The sequence below is a fragment of the Pleurodeles waltl genome, chromosome 4_2 (assembly GCF_031143425.1).
Source record: "Pleurodeles waltl isolate 20211129_DDA chromosome 4_2, aPleWal1.hap1.20221129, whole genome shotgun sequence".
Classification (NCBI taxonomy): domain Eukaryota; kingdom Metazoa; phylum Chordata; class Amphibia; order Caudata; family Salamandridae; genus Pleurodeles; species Pleurodeles waltl.
In genome coordinates, this window is record NC_090443.1 from 932,205,840 (window position 1) to 932,224,653 (window position 18,814).

Consider the following 18,814-nt stretch of genomic DNA (forward strand, 5'->3'; position numbering starts at 1 on the left):
GACAAGCTAAACAAGTTCTAAATATGGAAATGAAGAAGCAGTTGTGGGAAAGTTATTTGCTGGTGGGAGGCATTGTTTTGGTTACACTCTTGGCAATACTGACCAGACCGTTGCCTTGTACCCCGAGATTACTAGGCCACAGGTGCGGTGTATATTGTTTTCATCAAAAACAAACCCAGATAATTTGTCAGAGAAGTAAATCAAAATAGAAAATTAGCCTTTTTAATTTTATTAGCCTCTGCAGATCTTCCACAATTGTGAGTGTTGAAGCATGTTATAAATTAACAATCCGATCAACAAGTTTGTATACTTTCATTGGAACAACCATAATGGAATCTAGAGGCTCAACACTCTAGAGCTCCACTGGTAGGGTATTCAGATCCAATATATCCAACCAAGAATGACAAATGTATTGCTTATTTCATGTTTGTGAGTTTTCAACAAAGGCATTTTATTGCCTTACAGAGGTAAGATTATTCATGAGGTATATCCACTAGATAGGGCAGAGTTTGAACGTAAATCACTAAAGAAGAATATACAAGAAAAACACTGTTAGTTATTCTCCTGCCCTGAAGTTGATTACGTTTGAAGGAGTGATTCCTGGTGTCCTGGAAATCACCTGTGTGTGAGTGAGCATTGAGCATGCATCCAAGGGACACAGTTTCTTAGGATTTATTAAAATACTGAAATGTTGAATGCTCCATTCGAGACAGTGGGGTGTCTCAGGGCTAATAATGGCTGGTACAGGCCCCCGGTTCCAACATTCCAATGTGTGACTTTGTGTTTCTGCCTTTTTAATTCAGAAAATACTACCCTCAGTGGCTGGAATGTTCTAATAGTTTTATAGGCCCGCACTTACCTATGCCTCAGGTTTAACAACAATATAGCCCTTTGCATTGAGCTATAAGTCTATAATATGTTCCTGTGATAAGAGTTCTAAGGAGTCTCCAAGCCTGGTGTTGTTCCAAGTCTCACATTGAGGTTGTAGAGGTATAAATGCACATATAAATTCTAAACTACTGTTATCAATTTGATGTCCTATGAAAATTCCTACTCAAAACAATCTATGGTAAGTAGAAACTATCTGGAGAAGAGGAGTATGGAAGTGTACACACAACACACATGACAACTGGCACAAAGTAAAACCCACCAAGCAATATTATGTTACCAATTTTGTCTAAAATACTTTTGCAGCTGTTTTGGCCGTGTACATGCATTTTAAGATAAACCTTGGGCAACTCTCAACTGGAGACAGAATGCATGAGTATATGTTAAACCTACTTGTCAATGAGTACCTACAACCACCACAGGTATTGTTTTCATCATGAACTGCATTTTGTATGGATAAGATCATGTTTGCCCTCTCTGCCCATGACATCTGTGTAATAGACTAATTTCCATCTGGAAATCACATAGCAGGATTTCTATTTGACCACATCTAGTGGATGCTGTCCTTGAAATCGTAAAAACGTGAATGGTTTGGAACTTTGTTTGGTACCTTAACGAGGAATCTACACCCTTAAAGTAGATGAATAAATCTTGTGTCTAGGAATATGAATTTAACTCTTGAAAGAGAAAAATATCTCTCCTCTTATCAAGAAACGTTCTTCAAATGCAGCTAATGCAGCTATTATAGGACATGACAGATCCATTGTTGGGCAACCTTCTATTACCTCTAATTCTCTTCAAAACATATAGTAGTCCAAAGTGGAGCATCACAATTTGCAGGATTTAGTCTTTTTATGTTTCTGCCTCTTCACAAGATCAACTGTTTTGCCTCACGGCGAAGAATTAACTATTAACTGGAAGGATGAATAATTTTGTGTGTTGCTCAAATTATATGTTGCTTTAGATACAGTATTCCACAATATTTCCTGAGCAGACTGAAAGACTCAGCTACTATGTCGAAGTTTATTCTAGCTTTGTTTGACTCAGCATGTAAAACACTTAGGGTCTGATTTATGAAAAGTTAGTGCTGCCTTTGCGTCTTTTTTAATGCAAAAGCAGCGCAAACTTCCAAAATATACTTATATTTTGTAAGTTTACGCCACTTTTGCATCAAAAAATGACTCAAAGGCGGCGCTAAATTTTCATAAATTAGGCCCTTATTCTGATACAGATAGGTCTCCCATTCTCTTTGTCCATCAGTGCACATATCTAAGAAAGGCAGAACAAATTAGAAAAGATAAAGCAACTAATGAACCTGTTAAAGAAAACAAATGATGATTTTTTTAAACAGCTATTTGACTGTACTTGAACACTGTGAGCGCGTCTGACCTTATTTGGTCTCTTATAATTTATTTATTTAAGGGTCGCATTAGAGTTTCTATGGACCTTTTTACTGTGCTCAGAGTGATTCCACCATCTTTGATTTCACTACTCATAATCTAATCAACCACAATATCATATGCAATAATCAATTATTCAGAAGCTTTGAGTCAGTAAACTTCACGGACCATGACCCTTGAGGCCATGAATAACCACAACTTTAGTTAAAGTTAGAAAATATATTTCCATATAGTAACAATTTTATCATCACATAAATTAATTTCAGTACCAAATGATACACATATATGAATAACACAGGCTGACCAAAGCGTCAGAAGAATCTCAATTTAACCAAAGCATTGGCAATAAAGCTTTCAAGAGTCATAGTACAAATCAGTAGCAACATTAACTGAGCAACAGAAATAGCATCCATCTAGATTAAACAGGTGAACAGAATCAATCCTTAGTTAATAGCATTTGTCAACATTTGAGCTTACTCACTAACCCTCCAATTAGAATAGCATGTTTGGACATTATGCAAAACAATTTAGTCAAAAGTTAATTTGGAAAACATATAACTAACAAAATAGCGGTTGGCACCTAAAAGAAAAGGAATACAAATCTAGAACAAAGACCATAGCATTGTTATACCTCTCCTCAAGTGGATCAGCAAGCTGTGATTTCTCTTCGTCAATTGGACATCCGCCTAGTCAACATCAGCAATGGGCAATGAAAAGGGAATGGCTCAGCCACGGGTGGACTCTAAGTTAACTAAACCACAAAAAGGACATCATTAATGCAACTTCACTAGGAGGATGGTTAAGAGGGACAAACAAATATCAGAAACTTCTCAGCTCCTCGAACAGGACCACTACAGGTATAAATTGCATGGAAGAAATGGAAGTAGTGAATGCGGCGATTCCACAAAGTGTAGTCTGGGTATAGGGAATTCCCTAAAGCAATTTCTCTTGCCGTCATTGGTCAGAACATCGTACGTTCACAGTGGATCCAATAAAATTAGAAACCTAAATCTAAGATATACTAAACAGTCTTTGCGCACATTGATGTTTGGCTCTTCTCCTTTTCCCATCGTCAGGTCAACGTGCTTCAGTCAGTGCATCCATTATTAGCTCCTGGGAACATCTCTTTCTCATGCATCAAGTTAACATAGTAACATTTTCTACCGCAAAGCAATCTCCACAAGCAGTTCTCATGAAAAAGTCTAAGACATTTAGAAATTGCTTGGTCAGCTCAGTGTGAGCAGTGAGATATATTAATTCTCTGCATTCACGAACATTTATTAAAACAATGCAGCTTGACATGAAGTTTTGTCGACCAGGTCCGAACTCTAAATTAATCAATGGCTAATGTCATTAAAGCAAATACATTACATTAATTCAATAATATGATCGACTAATTCATTTTATTCTACATGTATATTTATTTAACCATAAATGTGAGTTCATTATTAATCATTACATGTGGTATGGTGGCCACTTAAGTGGGAACATTATCCAAGGTGCAAATTATTTTCTGTGTTAGCCTAATTCATGTAAATTCTTAACTAGATAATAAATGCAAATTCATTAGTCCCTCCTCTGATGACTAAATATTTCATCACACTTTGGGCCTCATTACGGCGTCTGTGGTCTTGTAAGCAGACTGCTGAAGTATCTGCAGTCAACAGGCCGCCAGTACTGGCCACCATATTAGGAGTCCTGTTTGGACTTCCACCCATTAATGTTGAACAGGCGGTTGCAGCACCACCACACCAGCAAGACTCCCCCCGCCACATTACAATATGTAATACGGCTTGGTGAAGTCTTTTACGGTGGTGCCGTGCTGGTGTTACAAAACACCAGGACCCATCCCCTCCCGGACTACCAACTCACTGGAAAAGGTAAGTTGATTGTCCGAAGTGGGGGGTGTTGGATGCATGTGTGTGGTGTGTACGTGTGTGTGTGCCTGTATGGGTGTGCGTGAGTGTGTGTGTGTGTGTATGCATGTGTCCGTGAGTGTGTGTGTGTGTATGCATGTGTGCGTGGAGTGCATGTGTGTGCATAAGTGTGGATTGAGTGGGGGTGTGTGGATGAGTGTGGATGAAGGGGGTGGGGAGGTGTGTGCATGTGTGTGGATGACCCGGAGTTGTGCATAAATGTGAATTTGGAGGGGGGGTGCATGCATGAGTGTGGATGAGTGGGGGGTGCATGGAGGTGTGGTGACATGTGTGCATGTGTGTACTGGTGACAGTAATGGGGATTCCTGTCTCCGGGTGCGTGACCACCAGGGTTTTCATGGCGGGGTGACCGCCGGCCTGAAGCAACTCCCCACCAGCCACATCGCTGCGACTGCACTGACAGGCCAGGCGGTGCTGTGGCGGTTTGGCTTCGGCAAAACCCCACAGCTTGTAATGCAGCAGTCTTTACCTCCGGGTCCGCGGTAGAACCGCCAGCCCCGTAAGGAGGGCCTTTTTATCCACTCACACACATTTTTCTTTAACTAAAATTTTGTATTGCTATAACCCTTTACTCTTATACCCTTTCTCGAATTTTCTCTAAGGTATGTCACCAATTTAATTTCTTCCCTCCTCTGATCCTTTTTCAACTTCTTCATTTTAATCACATTATACAATTTATAAATTCCCCATGATCCAATTATACAAGTCACAACAATCAACATTATCTGTATTTTTTTCAAAATTTCTTTCCTCCCTAGGTTGCCCAGCCACTTTTCCACAGAACGTTTTCTCAAACTCCAGGTTCTTTCAATTCTTGTAAATCAGAGTTGATATTAGTTAAATTGTTAATAAAGCTTCTAACTTTCTCACTATTGTCCTGGATGAAAGTACAACAATGTGCATTTGTACTAATTTACAAACTCTGTCCTCCTTTGCTAAAAGGATCTCTAATGCAAGGCGGTTCTGAAGAGTCATAGATCTTACCACAGCCATTTCTGTGTCCTTTAGGATCATGGCTCTTGAAAAACTAGTCAGCATGTTATCCACAATAGTAAACAACTTTTGAATTTTCACTGAATTCAGAGTAACTCCCACTGAGGGAATCATTGCTCCAAATATATCTCCAACTATGCCAGAGAAAGATTCTCTCTTTCATCTAGCATAGTGTAACCCTTTCAGGTTCTCAAGCTGATAAATCTTTGGGAATACTGTCCCTAAGTAACATGTGCCATACCATCCTCTTGGAAGGCTGTAATAAGCATTCGGTCCACAGATGTAATAAACCCCTGGAATTGCTGGGTCTTGTCCATTTAACATAAAAGTCCATTTAGTCTGGAAAAGAAACACATGCCTACATTCACTTGTTCCCGCAAATAATGTGCCAGTTCTAGACTTTGGCTGCTTCCCTACGCATCTAAAGCTAACTTCCCTTGTGTTCTAATTTCACTAAATGCATAGTCATTTCTAAATGTCCTTTTCTCTAAGCCCTTTTCTAATTTCTCCTTTAGTGACTTTCTCCTGTCATCAGTTTGATCTAAGAAGCTCTTTTCTACTGGTATAAGCAAGCATGTCAAATTAGTCCTGTGAGCGTCAGCAGTGCTACTTGTTAATGTAGGCTCAAAGAAACCTCTTAATAATTCTATGGTATTTTCCTTAGCCACTCTACTCAAGTATTTAATTATAGGTACAAACAAAAACACTACATCATGATTTGAATAGAAATACTGGATATACTCTTGGTTATAGAGCCTTGTTAGTAAAAGACTGCAACTAATTCCATACGTTAAAGGCAAGCTGTGATAGGTAATCACTTCCTCTACTGATGAAGGAATTTGTGTGCAAACATAACACTGTCATGCATTCATTGTCTCAACATACTCATTTAATAAGCGATAGAAAACATTAGAAGAAAGATCTCCTTGTGCATTATTTGCATGTAAATATATCTCATCCCTTTTAAACTTTTCTAACTCTATAAATGTAGTAGTCATTTCTAAAACAGAAGTATTATTATTCACAGTTTTCTCAATAAGACTCACACTCACAACGAATACCAAACATACTATCATGCACACAATAGCTAAACCAATACCTATGTATTTACAACACCTACTCTTCCTAGCCTGCTCATTCGGATTCCTCATGATCTGTAACAAATCGGAAAGTAGAAGGAAACAAAAATAAAGCTATGCAGCAAAATAAAAATCTTCTTTGCAAATATTTACAGCTTTCAGTCTCTTTTTCAGAACTTTTGTCAAAACCGCTATCTGTTGTCACATTCGGTTTAGCAGATTGTCAAATCAGATCATTTCAAAATGTTTCTTCAGGTTACTTTCAATTGTCTCTTTTTTCTCTCAGTCACACAAACTTTCCAAAGTTCAGTTCATTGACTTACTTCACATACCAAATTATTGACCTGGAATCTCACGATCAAAACAAAAAGAGAAATATTCACTCTGCCAATCACTAGTCGTTGCATACGCCCATTCAGGACCTGCATACCTTCTACTTGCAATTCGCTTTCTTTTCCGCCTAAGATCTCCATTTAATTTTCCATCACTCAAATCTTCTTTTCTTGTTGTGTCTACTTCTTCTTCAATTGTAGACACTGTAATTGATTTTTTTATCTTAGCTTGTGATTTTGGCCACTTTTCTCCATTCAGTGGACCCTTGGTTATATGCTCTTTTCAAGGTTGGACTTTCAGCTTCCTCAAGTTCTGCAGGATTTTTAGTCAATGTGACTCACTGCGACTTCTGTCGGAGGAGTCAGATCTCTTTGACTTTGATCTGCCTCAACTCCTTCAACCGCAGGGTTTGTGGCTTGCTCTATTTATCCTTCAAGTCCGTCTGCTTCTGGGAGAGCCCTCTTCTGGCTAGACTCTCCTGCTACCTCAGTTGAGGATGGTTCGCTGTCACCCTCCTGTATGTCCTCCACTTCGTCTCTCACAGGAGTGCCTGAATTGTCTTCAGTCTGCTCAGAGTCAGTCTCTGATTCTTCAGTTTCCTTGTCTTTTCCTGGAGTTTGTCCAGAAGTGGTTAGCACTCTCAACAACTTGTCTTCATTATCCAAAGGACAGGGTACTTTCTGAGTATGGCTGGTATGAATACATTTTGGAACTCCTGCACACTTCACAGCTGTCGTAGTAACCAGTACTACTTGAAGCTTCCATCTGATGAGAGAAAGAGTGAACCACATCAGCCAGACCCTTGCAGTAGTCCAACACCATATCATCTGTTAAGTTCACAAGAGCATTTGCAGGAACCGCTGGCAACCTCATTGCTCTGCCCATGAGGATTTCATGTGGTGATAGTCCAGTCTTCCTGTCGGGTGTGTTTCTCAAACTCATCAGAACTAGCGGTAGTGTGTCTGACCATTTCAGATTCGTGGGCGCACACATTTTTGCAAACCTTGATTTCAAGGTTCCATTAATTTGCTTGACAAGTCCTGATGCTTCAGGGCAATAACTACAATGCAACTTCTGTTCAATGTTTAAGGCTGAACACAGCAATTTAATTACTTCATTGTTGAAGTGACTTCCTCTGTCTGATTCTAAAGAGACCAGAAACTCAAAATGAGGCAACAGTTCCCTAAGCAGTAGCTTCACTACATTAAGACTATCATTTCTTTGTGTTAGGTAGGCTTCAATTCATGACTAAAAATGCACACAATCACCAGCACCTTTCTCAATCCTCCATACACAGGCACCTCAATAAAATCCATCTGTATTCTGCTAAATGGACCTCCCTCTCTTCCAATGTGGCTCATACTGACCACAGTCCTTTTTCCCACGTTCATCTGTTGACAGATGATGCAACTGTGGCAAATTGCTTCGCCGACATGTCTAAACTTTGGATTGAACTAGAATTGCTTAAACGTTCGAATCATGGCATCCCTCTCAACATGTGCTTAACCATGATAATATCTAGCCATTTGAGCCAACAAGTTATTTGGCAGGATGATTTGTCCTTCCTCTGTGACCCACACATCATAATCCCTTTGTACACATTTCATTTTGACCCACATTTTCTTTGAATCTTTGTCAGCATTTTCTTGAAGTGCTTTTAGCTCTTCCCAGGTGTCCATCACATTTAAAGCATAATTCGTACATGTTTCTTCCTCAGGTATCAATTAAAAATTGTCTTTGAATGCTATACAATTCAATGCGGAAAACTTTGCGACTTGTTCCGCATATTCATTTCCCATTGACACAAAATCTTGTGATTTTAGGTGTGCTCTGCATTTCACCACAGCGATCTTTTCAGGCATATGTAAAGCTTGCAGCAAATCATGGATTATTTCACTATTTAAAACTGGTGAACCAGAAGAGGTCAGGAAGGTTCTCTGTGACCATAGCAAACCAAAGTCATGGACTATTCCAAATCCATACTGACTGTCAGTATAAATGGTAACTTTAAGCTGTGCAGAAACAATGCATGCTCTGGAGTAAGAGCCACTAATTCAGCTACTTGTGCGAATACACTCCTAGAAGCCAGGACACACAGCATATCCTGCTCTCAATGTTCCCATGTTATCCCTTAAACAGGAAACATCAACAAAAATGATCTGGTCATTTTCTTCCAATTGAGTATCCTGAATATCAGGTCTCGGTTTCGTGCACAAATCGGTCACTTCCAGACAGTTATGTTCAACCTCTTTCAATTTGTTAGTTTCAACATTTTCTTTTGGGAGCAAAGTTGCTGGGTTCAGCACTGTACATCTTTTCAGAGTAACATTTGGTGAACCCAAAATTATAGTCTCTTATTTAACAAGCCTTGCATTGGTAAGATGTTGGGTCTTGGTTCGGGTAAGAAAAACTTCAATGGAGTAAGGGCCCATAACAGTTAAAGAATGTCCCATCACAATGCTTTCACTTGGAGTGAGGCTCAATCCAACTGCTGCTACTGTGCACAAACAGCCAGGTAATGCTGCTGCGACTGGGTCCAAAGAAGCTGGAAAATATGCTACTGGGTGGTTTACACCACCATGGACTTGAGTCAAGACAGACAAAGAACATGCATCATGCTCATGACAAAACAACAAGAATGGTTTTGTGTAATCAGGCATTCCCAAAGCTGGAGCTTTGCACAGACTCTCTTTCAACTCAGTAAAGGCTTTCAAGCAAGCTTGGTTTAATACTAAGGGATCAGTAACTTATTTGCGCGTCAGCTCCTGCAATGGCTTTGAAATGATTGAAAAGTTGGGAATCGATTGGTGACAATAGCTCACCATTCCCAGGAACTTTCTGACATCTCTCTGTGTGGCAGGTGGATTCATCTGCAATATACCTGTGACCCTCTCTCTGGAAATCTTTCTAGCTCCCTTTTCAATTTGGTGTCCCAAATATTTCCCTTCTCTCTGACAATACTGTCATTTTGTTGGGGACACTTTGGGGGTCATTATGACCCTGGCGGTCGGCGTTAATGTGGTGGTAGTTCTGCCAACAGGCTGGCGGTACTTACCGCCACATTGTGACATTGTCAACCCGCTAATGTACCACTCCAACCGTCATGGCGGTAGCGGGCGCCGGGCTGGAGATAACTATCTCCAGACTGGCTGTCATTGTGCCGCTGGCAGGATTATGACCCTGCCTACCGCCATGTTTTTTTGTGGCGTGCTTAATGCCACGAAAACCATGGCGGTAGGCACTATCAGTGACAGGGAATTCCTTCCCTATCACTGATAGGAGGCCCCCACTCCCCTACCTCTCCAGACACTCCCTCACCCCCTACCTCTCTAGACACCCCATCACCCCCCTACATCCACGCCCCCCCATCAGACACACACACACACAGACACACACTCATTCACACATACATGCATGCATTCTTCCATTCACACACACATCCGCACACACTTCAAAACATGCACACAGACATACATTCCTATTTCCATACATACACGCACTCACACTTCCATACATTCACGCACGCAATTAACACTAAACACACACCCGCATTTATGCACACACTCACACATACATGCACACACCCCCACAAACACACATAATACCCCCCTCCAGAGGGTCTTCCCGGCAGGAGAAGGGACGGGGAACTGCTACCGTCAGCAGCGCCCGCCAGCAGAACACCACCAGGCCGTATTATTTTTCATAATATGGCTGGTGGCGGTCTACTGGCGTGGCACTGCTTTGTGGTAGCAGCGCCAGTTTACCGCCATCCGCCAGGATGGCCACAGCCGGATTTCCACCCTTCTTGTGGTGGAAATCCAGCTGTAGTCATATTATGGCGGGCAGGTGGTAGCCGCAGCGACAATCTTTTGGTGGCCGTCACCGTGGAGGTAGGCGTTTTTTACCGCCGATGTTATAATGATGGCCTTTAGTCCATTCCTTTTAAAGTGATTTAACAAGGCAATAGTATCATACTTGCATGCTTCTCTTGTCTTTGAAGCAATCAACAAATCATCAATGTACTGTACCAAGGTTGATTGGAAAGGCATTGCCAATTACCCCAAATTCTTCTTCAGTATCTAATTAAAAATGGACGGTGACTCTGAAAATCCTTGTGGAATTCTGCACCAACACACACTCTATCCAGGAATTTAAAACAGAAAAAACTGTCTATCCTCGTGAAGAGGTACAGAAAAGAATGCTTTTGATAGGTCCACTACAGTGAACCATTCAGCATCACGTGGGATCTGAAACAATATCACTGCTGGATTTCAGACCACTGGACAACATTTAATCAGAATATCATTAATTTTCCTCAAATCCAGAACAATTTGAAACTTCCCACAGGGTTTTCTTAAACCCATGATAGGTGAGTTGCATGGGCTGCTCAGTACTTCTTTCAGATCACATTGGTTTACAAATTCCGCAATTATAGCTGCAATCCCTTTGATAGTATCCTGTGTCATGTAGCTTTGGGGAATCTGAGGGAAAATTGCATTTGGCTTGACTGGGACCTTAAATGGCTCAACTCCTTCGATTAAACCAATTTCCTTTCCTGAAAAATCCCGTACCTTTGTCTTAACAGTTCCCAGTAAATCAGAAGGAAGATCTTGTATTTTAAAAACTGTAAAGAAACTGATCAAGGGTTACTCTTCATTCACAAGTCACAATCTGTTCCTTTAGGAAGGTCTTTTTCGTCATCACTATTTGTCTGAATGGCAATGCCATCATTTGAACAAGTAATGGAACATCTAGTTTTGCATAGCAAGTCTCTTCTTCATCTGAACTCTCACCCATCCAATTATCATTCGCTTCATTCTCACTGCGTAATCGGTATTGATGTATTGTGTTAAACCTTTGACCTGTGCCCTGCTGAGGAAGCATCACCTGCTGCTGGTCCATTGGGGCTTGAGGTATCTGAATTTGTTGCCTAGGTACCATTTGGACTTGGGGTTGAATTTGTTGCAACTGGGGCATCTACAAATGTGACATTTACATCTGTTTCATAAGTTGAAGACCTTGCACCTGCTTCACATTATTCTGAAAATTTGGATTTTGACCCCCTCGTTCTTGGCCCTCTCACATTTGGAAAATAACTGATTTTGTTTGTCTGCTGAACAACACCTTCCTGTCCTAACATCCGACACTCACGCTTCCAATGCCCGAGGCCTTCGCAAGCGTGACAATGTAACATCCTTTTCATTCCCTGCACATCATTCTGAGTGGCTACAGTATTCAAATCGGGACCACAATTCCAATTTCCAACCCCACCACGACCTCTACCTTTCACCTGGTTCTGCAACCACATGTTTACCTGCTGCTGCTGCGGAAAACTTCCTTGCATCCCTGATTGTGCCGCTATAATCTGCATCACCATTGCCGTCTCTTTCAACTCAATCTCATCACTACAGTACTTGGTGCACTGCAATACCTCATCAATGGGCTTCGCTTGCCAATAAATCAAATGACTCTTAATCATCTGGCTAATTTTAGGTCTTAATACCTCAACAAATCTGAACACAAAATGACTCATGTCTTTTGGTTCAATTGTCTCTGTACCACTGTAATGTTTAAATGCCTGCAACAATCTTTCATAGAACGCATGTATGGACTCTTTCCCTTCTTGAGCTGTCCAGTCTATTCTCTGCCAATCAATGTTCTTGGGAGAAATTCTCATTTTAAAAAATTCAGTCACCTTAATGTAATATTTCATTACATCAGGAGATGGTGCACCGGTAGCCAAGTGTCTCTGAGGTTCTCTTGTTGGCCAATCTACACTCCTCTTGTATTCAACCCACACATGTGCTGTGACTACTATTTCTAATAGGGTATTCAAATCTTCCCACAGACATTTTGCAAGCTTTACAAACCTGTGTATTTGCTGGTACCATTCCACTGGTTTCTCTCTCAACCAGGGGTAGTAATTTGTAAATGATAACAGTTCACTTCTGCTCCAAGGGACAAGAACAAAATTCCCTCCCGGAATTTCTCTCATTGGTAATATTTTCACTGGGTCATCATCCTGCTGCACATTTGCAGTAAGGTTCGCAGAATCCCTTTTCTTCTTGTCTTGTTCTTCACCCATCTGCCTCCCACTTATCTAATGTTCCTCATGTTTGAATGCTCTGAATTAATTCCCTAACATAAATTTTCATTCCCAGTATTCTCATGTTCTCAAAGTCCTTTGAGTCAAATTCTAATCTGTAACTCCTTTTCAAATGCTTTGTTTTCTCAATTTCTATGTCATATCTCTCTGCCAGATCTGCTCATTTCCGATGCACTAATCCTGCTTTGTTGGTGATCAGTTTGCACAAATAAAGCAACTCTTCTTCATGGTATGAGTCAATTCTGTCTGGCCCTATTGTTCCCTCAATCTATTCCTCTGCTTCGAGTCTAAGCCTGGTCAAATTTAGTGAACTTCCTCCACTTGAATCTCCTTGTGAGCTGCTCAGCTTCTCCAACCATTCAGGTATTTGCTGAGCTGTCAAACCTTGTAATGAAATATTGTTATTACTCACACTGGGCACCTGATGTAACATTAAGCAAGGGGTCTCTGGTGTCACCATACTTGGGTTAGGACCTATGTCTGATGTCCCCTGATTATTTGGAGGAGTCCTAAAAGGACTCAAATCATTTAACGGACCTGTCCCCATCAAATGGCGGTCCCATTGAAGTCATCATTCCTGCATTTTCATTGAACCTTTCCATTTCTATACTTGGATTCAGAATTTTCTGTTCACTGCTCTTTTTGTTTCCCTGAGCAAACAGTGGTATAACTGGAGCAATGGCAACGGGTACGGACACAGTGTCCGGACACGGTCAGACATTTAGATCTCTAGGGTAAACTACTCCTGTATTCTGACTTGGAAATGCAGACATCTCTGTCTGTGAACCTGTTATAGGAATGTATCTCGGGACTGTATGTGTTTGCATTGGAGACTCTAAATTTGGGGTAGACTCTATCTGGGTCAATGTTGGCTTCTGATAAACTTGTCTCATATGAGCTGTTGGTCCTGTCTGTTGGTCCTGTTGGCATCATTAAACTAGTGGCAGTATCTACAATAGGTACATCTGAATAAATTCTCGGTATGTCAACCTGCCGCTTGGGTAACTGCAATGTAGAAGTGGAAGAGACATGGTGGCTAACCTGTACTTGTCTCTGGATAGTTTCAATAGATGCTGGAGTTGTAGGGCCCGCACTAGTACTTGGACCTGACTCGTGTGCTGCATATGGTGGGGGGCGATTCCTCAACAATTGTAAAATAAACTTGTCATCATCTGAATCCTCATCAAAAGTCAAAGACTTTCTAGACTTGGTCGATCTCTGCTCTTTCTTATCAGAAGGAGAGGAATCCCTCTTCTTGGTACTCTTTCTGGCCTTGCTCTCGTTTTCTTGTGTAATTACAGGAAACATCTTAATTCCCTGTAAAGTCTCAATTTTCTGTTGCTGTCTGGCCACTAATTCCCAAATAGCTAATGCATCAAATTGTGCAGGTCTCGGAGGAGGTACCTAATCATACAACACTCTCCTTAAATTCTCTAAAATCCTCAAATTAAATGTTGCGTGGGCAGGAAATGCTAAGCTCCCATCTTTTTCTGCTTCTTTGCACCATTGTTTTAGCCAAAGACATGGCGCAGCACCTTGTTTTTTGAATGATATAGGTGGGTTTACCTTCTGGCGGCGTAGCCTCCTCTATTCTAACTGGAATGAACGCATTTCCCTTTAGGGCACTTTTTAATGCTTTGAAAACTTTCATTTTCTGTACTTTACGCTACTTCAATTGAATCAGGAAGTAAATTTGAATTCCAAAATCCTTTTCTCAACCAATTACGCTTCACGGTTGTCCACCAATCCGTTCGTGGCTTTTCTCTCCAACCAACCTATCCCAGCGCAGCACACTAACACATACAGCGGCTGACAAAGCCCTTCAGCTTGTCTTCCTCAGTTCAGATCCGCAGCAAACTAAATGCAGATACTGCAAGTACTAAATAAAATAAACACACAACTTGTCTGTTTACTACAGATAGGTAACACAATCACTTCAGAAACCTTTCTGAATTTTCAACTGCGGCTTTTTGCTCTAACAGATACTCCTTCTATCTCAGTTTCCCTGACTCACAAGCAAAATTCGACCCGCAAATTTTACTCTCAACTGATTATTGGATCCTCCTGGTGCACATAAGACCCACCAAAGCTTCGTTGAAAACTACCACTCACTTTAACACTCACACTGAGGCCCATATTCATTCTTTTTTAGTGCAGCATTTGTGCCGCTTTTTGATGCAAAAGCGGTGCAAACTTACAAAATACAATTGTATATTGTACGTTTGCGCCACTTTTGCGTAACAAAATTACGCAAATGCAGCGCTAAAGAAGTATAAATATGGGCCTGAGTTCGTCAACCACGCCTGATTGACCCATTGAACAGATAAATTACAACATAAAGCAAGTGTCTTATGCACTTGTACAATACTCTAGAGTCTTAGACCATGCAGGGTCTATATGCCAGCAACCTTGTGGGCAATTTCGGAGCACAAAGCACCACACACATGTGAAGTTCAACAACTTCCCTACTCACACACTTTGGAGTACGCAAACTCCTAAAACAACTTCATTAGGAGTACGCAGACTCCTTATCCATTCACAAACATCGCAATTCACCTGCGAGTTGCTTAAGCTGTGCAAGCACAAAACCTGTTTCATTCACACTTTCACAAGAAACGCCGAGAACATCTTCAAACAAGCATTGGCAAACTCCAAGGTTTCGGGTAAGTCATGGTAGGCTCTTATGGAGACATCTTTTGTTTCCCTTACCAAATCTGGAATGTTATAGCTGTTGTATCTGGTGATTCATAAGGTCTCTTACGGAGATGCCACCCTCAGTTCCTGCTACCAAGAACTGATACTTTAGTGGCTTCTTAAAGAGATAAACCATCCAATTCTTCTGTTAATAACTGGAAAATGATGATGGCCTCTTAAGGAGACAAACCTCTGACTCTGCTACCAAAAACTGTGAGCACGTCTGACCTTATTTGATCTTTTATAATTTTTTATAAGGGGACACGTTAGAGGTTCGATGGACCTTTTGACTGCGTTTAGAGTGATACCACCATCTTTGACTTCACTACTCATAATCAAATTAACCACAATATTATATGCAACAATCAATTAATCAGCTTTGAGTCAGTAAACTTCACACACCATGACCCATGTGTCCATGAATAACCACACCTTTAGTAAAAGTTAAAAAAATGATTTCCCTATAGTAACAATGCCAACATCATGTAAACTAATCTCAATATAAAATGATACACATACATGAACAACACAGGCTGACCAAAGCATCAGAAGAATCTCAATTTAACTAAAGTGTTGGCAATTAAGCATTCAAGAGTCACGGTACATATCAATTGTAACAATAACTGAGCAACAGAAATAGCATACATCTAGATTCAACAGGTGAATATAATCAATCCTTAATTAATAGCTTTTGTCAACAGTTGAGCTTACTAATTAACCCTCCAATTAGAATAGCATATTTGGACTTCATGCTAAACAATTGTCAAAAGTTAATTTGGAAAACATTTAGCTAAGGCTCAGACAAAATAGCGGTTGGCACCAAAAAGAAAAGGAACAAAAATCTAGAAGAAAGACAATAGAATTGTTATACCTCTGCTTAAGTGGATCAGCAAGCTGCAATTTCTCTTCGTCAGTTGGCCATCGTCTAGTCATTATCAGCAATGGGTAATGAAAAGAGAATGGCTCAGCCACGGGTGGACTCTAAGTTGCCTGATCCACAAAAGGGACATCAAGCTAAAGATCAGAATACTACAAATACTCTATGAGAATAGTTATTAAGCTGAGGAACCATCATTTACACAACTTCTCTAGGAGGATGGTTAAGAGGGACAAAGAAATATCAGGAACTTCTCAGCTCCTCGGACCACTACGAGCAAAGGTAGCATGGAAGAAATGGAAGTAGTGAATGCGCCAATTCCACAAAGTGTAGTCTGGGTATATCGAATTCCCTGAAGCAATTTCTCTTGCAGTGATTGGTCAGAACATCGTACGTCCACAGTGGATCCAATAAAATTAGAAACTTTAATCTAAGATATAATAAACTGTCTTTTGCAAGTCGATGATTGGCTCTTCTCCTCCTGTTCCCATCGTCAGACTCGTCAGGTAGCTCTTTTGTTGCAATCCTTGCTTCAGTCAGTGCATCCATTGTTAGCTCCATTCTTTAGCGCAAAGCAATCTCCACAAGTAGTTCTCATGAGAAAGTCTAAGACATTTATAAATCGCTTGGTCAGCACAGTGTGAGCAGTGAGATATAATAATTCTCTACATTCACAAAACATTCACGAACATTTATTAAAACAATGCAGCTTTACATGAGGTTTTGTTGACTAGGCCCAAACCTCTAAATTAACCATGGGCTAATGTCAATAAAGCAAATACATAACATTAATTCAATAATGTGATCCACTAATACATTTCATTCCACATGTACATGTTTTTAACCATAAATGTGAGTTCATTATGAATCATTACACGTGATATAGTGGCCACTCAAGTGGGCACATTTTCCAAGATGCACATTATTTTCTATGTTAGCCTAATTCATGTAAATTCTTAACTAGATAATAAATGCAAATGTGTTAGTGATTAATTGAGCTTTCGCAACACTGACTCCTGAGCTTGAGGGCATTGATTACCTTCAGGTGCTTTGGATCAAGATCTGAAGAACAAACTGTTGCAGGGGGATATATATAGTGCCATCATAATGGAACAACTGAGAGGCCAGAATGTGAATGGCACCCAAGATGGCCGCTTTTACATGAGTCTCCCTGCCACCTGCTGACACAAGGACTGGTGTGACCCATACCTGGGAGACCTGTGCAATCCATATCTGGGTAAAAATGTGAGAGCAGAATCTAGTGGAATATAGGTGAATCAAGGGGCCACATTATCCACTGCTCAGATTGGTGAATAGAGCATTGTACATGAAGAAAAGGTGACTAAATTGTATTTGTCACAAATTGGTGGCGAGTCCAAAACAAAAATCATAATAACACATTTTAAATTAAAAAACAATCAGTTACATTTATTCTTTGAACATATCAATACAATATTAATTTCATTAGTTCTTCATTTTTAAGTTTAAATCTTCATGTATGTAGAATTACTTCCTAATTCAGTGCTGCTAGTTTAAATATTATTGATGCAGTACAGCCAAATAATTTCAAATTTAATAGAGTCACTTTCCATTCATATCAAGTGCAATTAATGGTTTCTTTGATGTTGTACAGCCTGCATCTGTTTTTTTTTAAATCTTTTTTGATACCATTCCCTTTTTTCTGCATCTTTCTGTTCTTTTCTTGTTCCCTCTCTTTCTTGTTCTTGTGTATCCAGATTGTTGCGGTTAAACTTAGTTGATAATTCTCTTTCCTCTCCACAAAATTCATTCTTTTGAGTTCATCTAAAAAATGGATTTTCTTTGGGGTTCAGTGATGTCATCTAAGCTATTAGCTGCTGTTGAAATACTTTCTGAGTTACTAGAAGCGCTACTACTGGCACTAGTGAGTTGTATGTGACGTCCTTTAATCATTTTATTCCTTTGAAATTAATTATCATATTTTCTAGCATAAGAACAAATCCTACCTATTTGATAATCTTGTTCATCCCTCAAAAATTGATTTCTTTTCCTCCGCTGTAATTCTGTTTTTAGTCAATACTTCCTCCAATATGACCTAATTTTTTATTGTACCATCTGGGATTTTTGTTTACTTGATTTCCTCTTTGACATCACCAATTTCTTTCTGTAACAGTAATGCTTTTTCTTCTATTTGCTCAATTACCATTTCCATAAAGTCTCTAGAGGATTGTTCTAGTTTGTGTTCCCATTTCTATCTCTATAAGAGCTCTACCACAGGAAAAATATTAATTCTAAGTCCTTGCACAGTCCTGCTCTCTCACCTGCAGCCATGTGCATTTAAAGTTAGTGGGCAGTGGTGGTAGTGCTTCTCACCTCACCACCAACACTAGGCCTTTAAGACTGGTGAGGTGGGGGAAAGGTGTGTACTGCCAAGGACAGAGGGCTACATTTGTGGCAAAGATGGGCTCTGCGCTGTGGCACCCTATTATTATGGATGACTCCTTCCCCTCAGACATCTGCCTGAAATT

The 18,814-nt window shown here is 40.2% G+C and overlaps 1 protein-coding gene across 2 annotated transcripts in view; it reads left to right on the top strand.

Annotated features, from left to right (window-relative positions):
* LOC138293492 (voltage-gated potassium channel KCNC1-like) overlaps positions 1-18,814 on the top strand; it is a 129,677-nt gene that overhangs the window by 58,644 nt on the left and 52,219 nt on the right. The window lies entirely within an intron of this gene.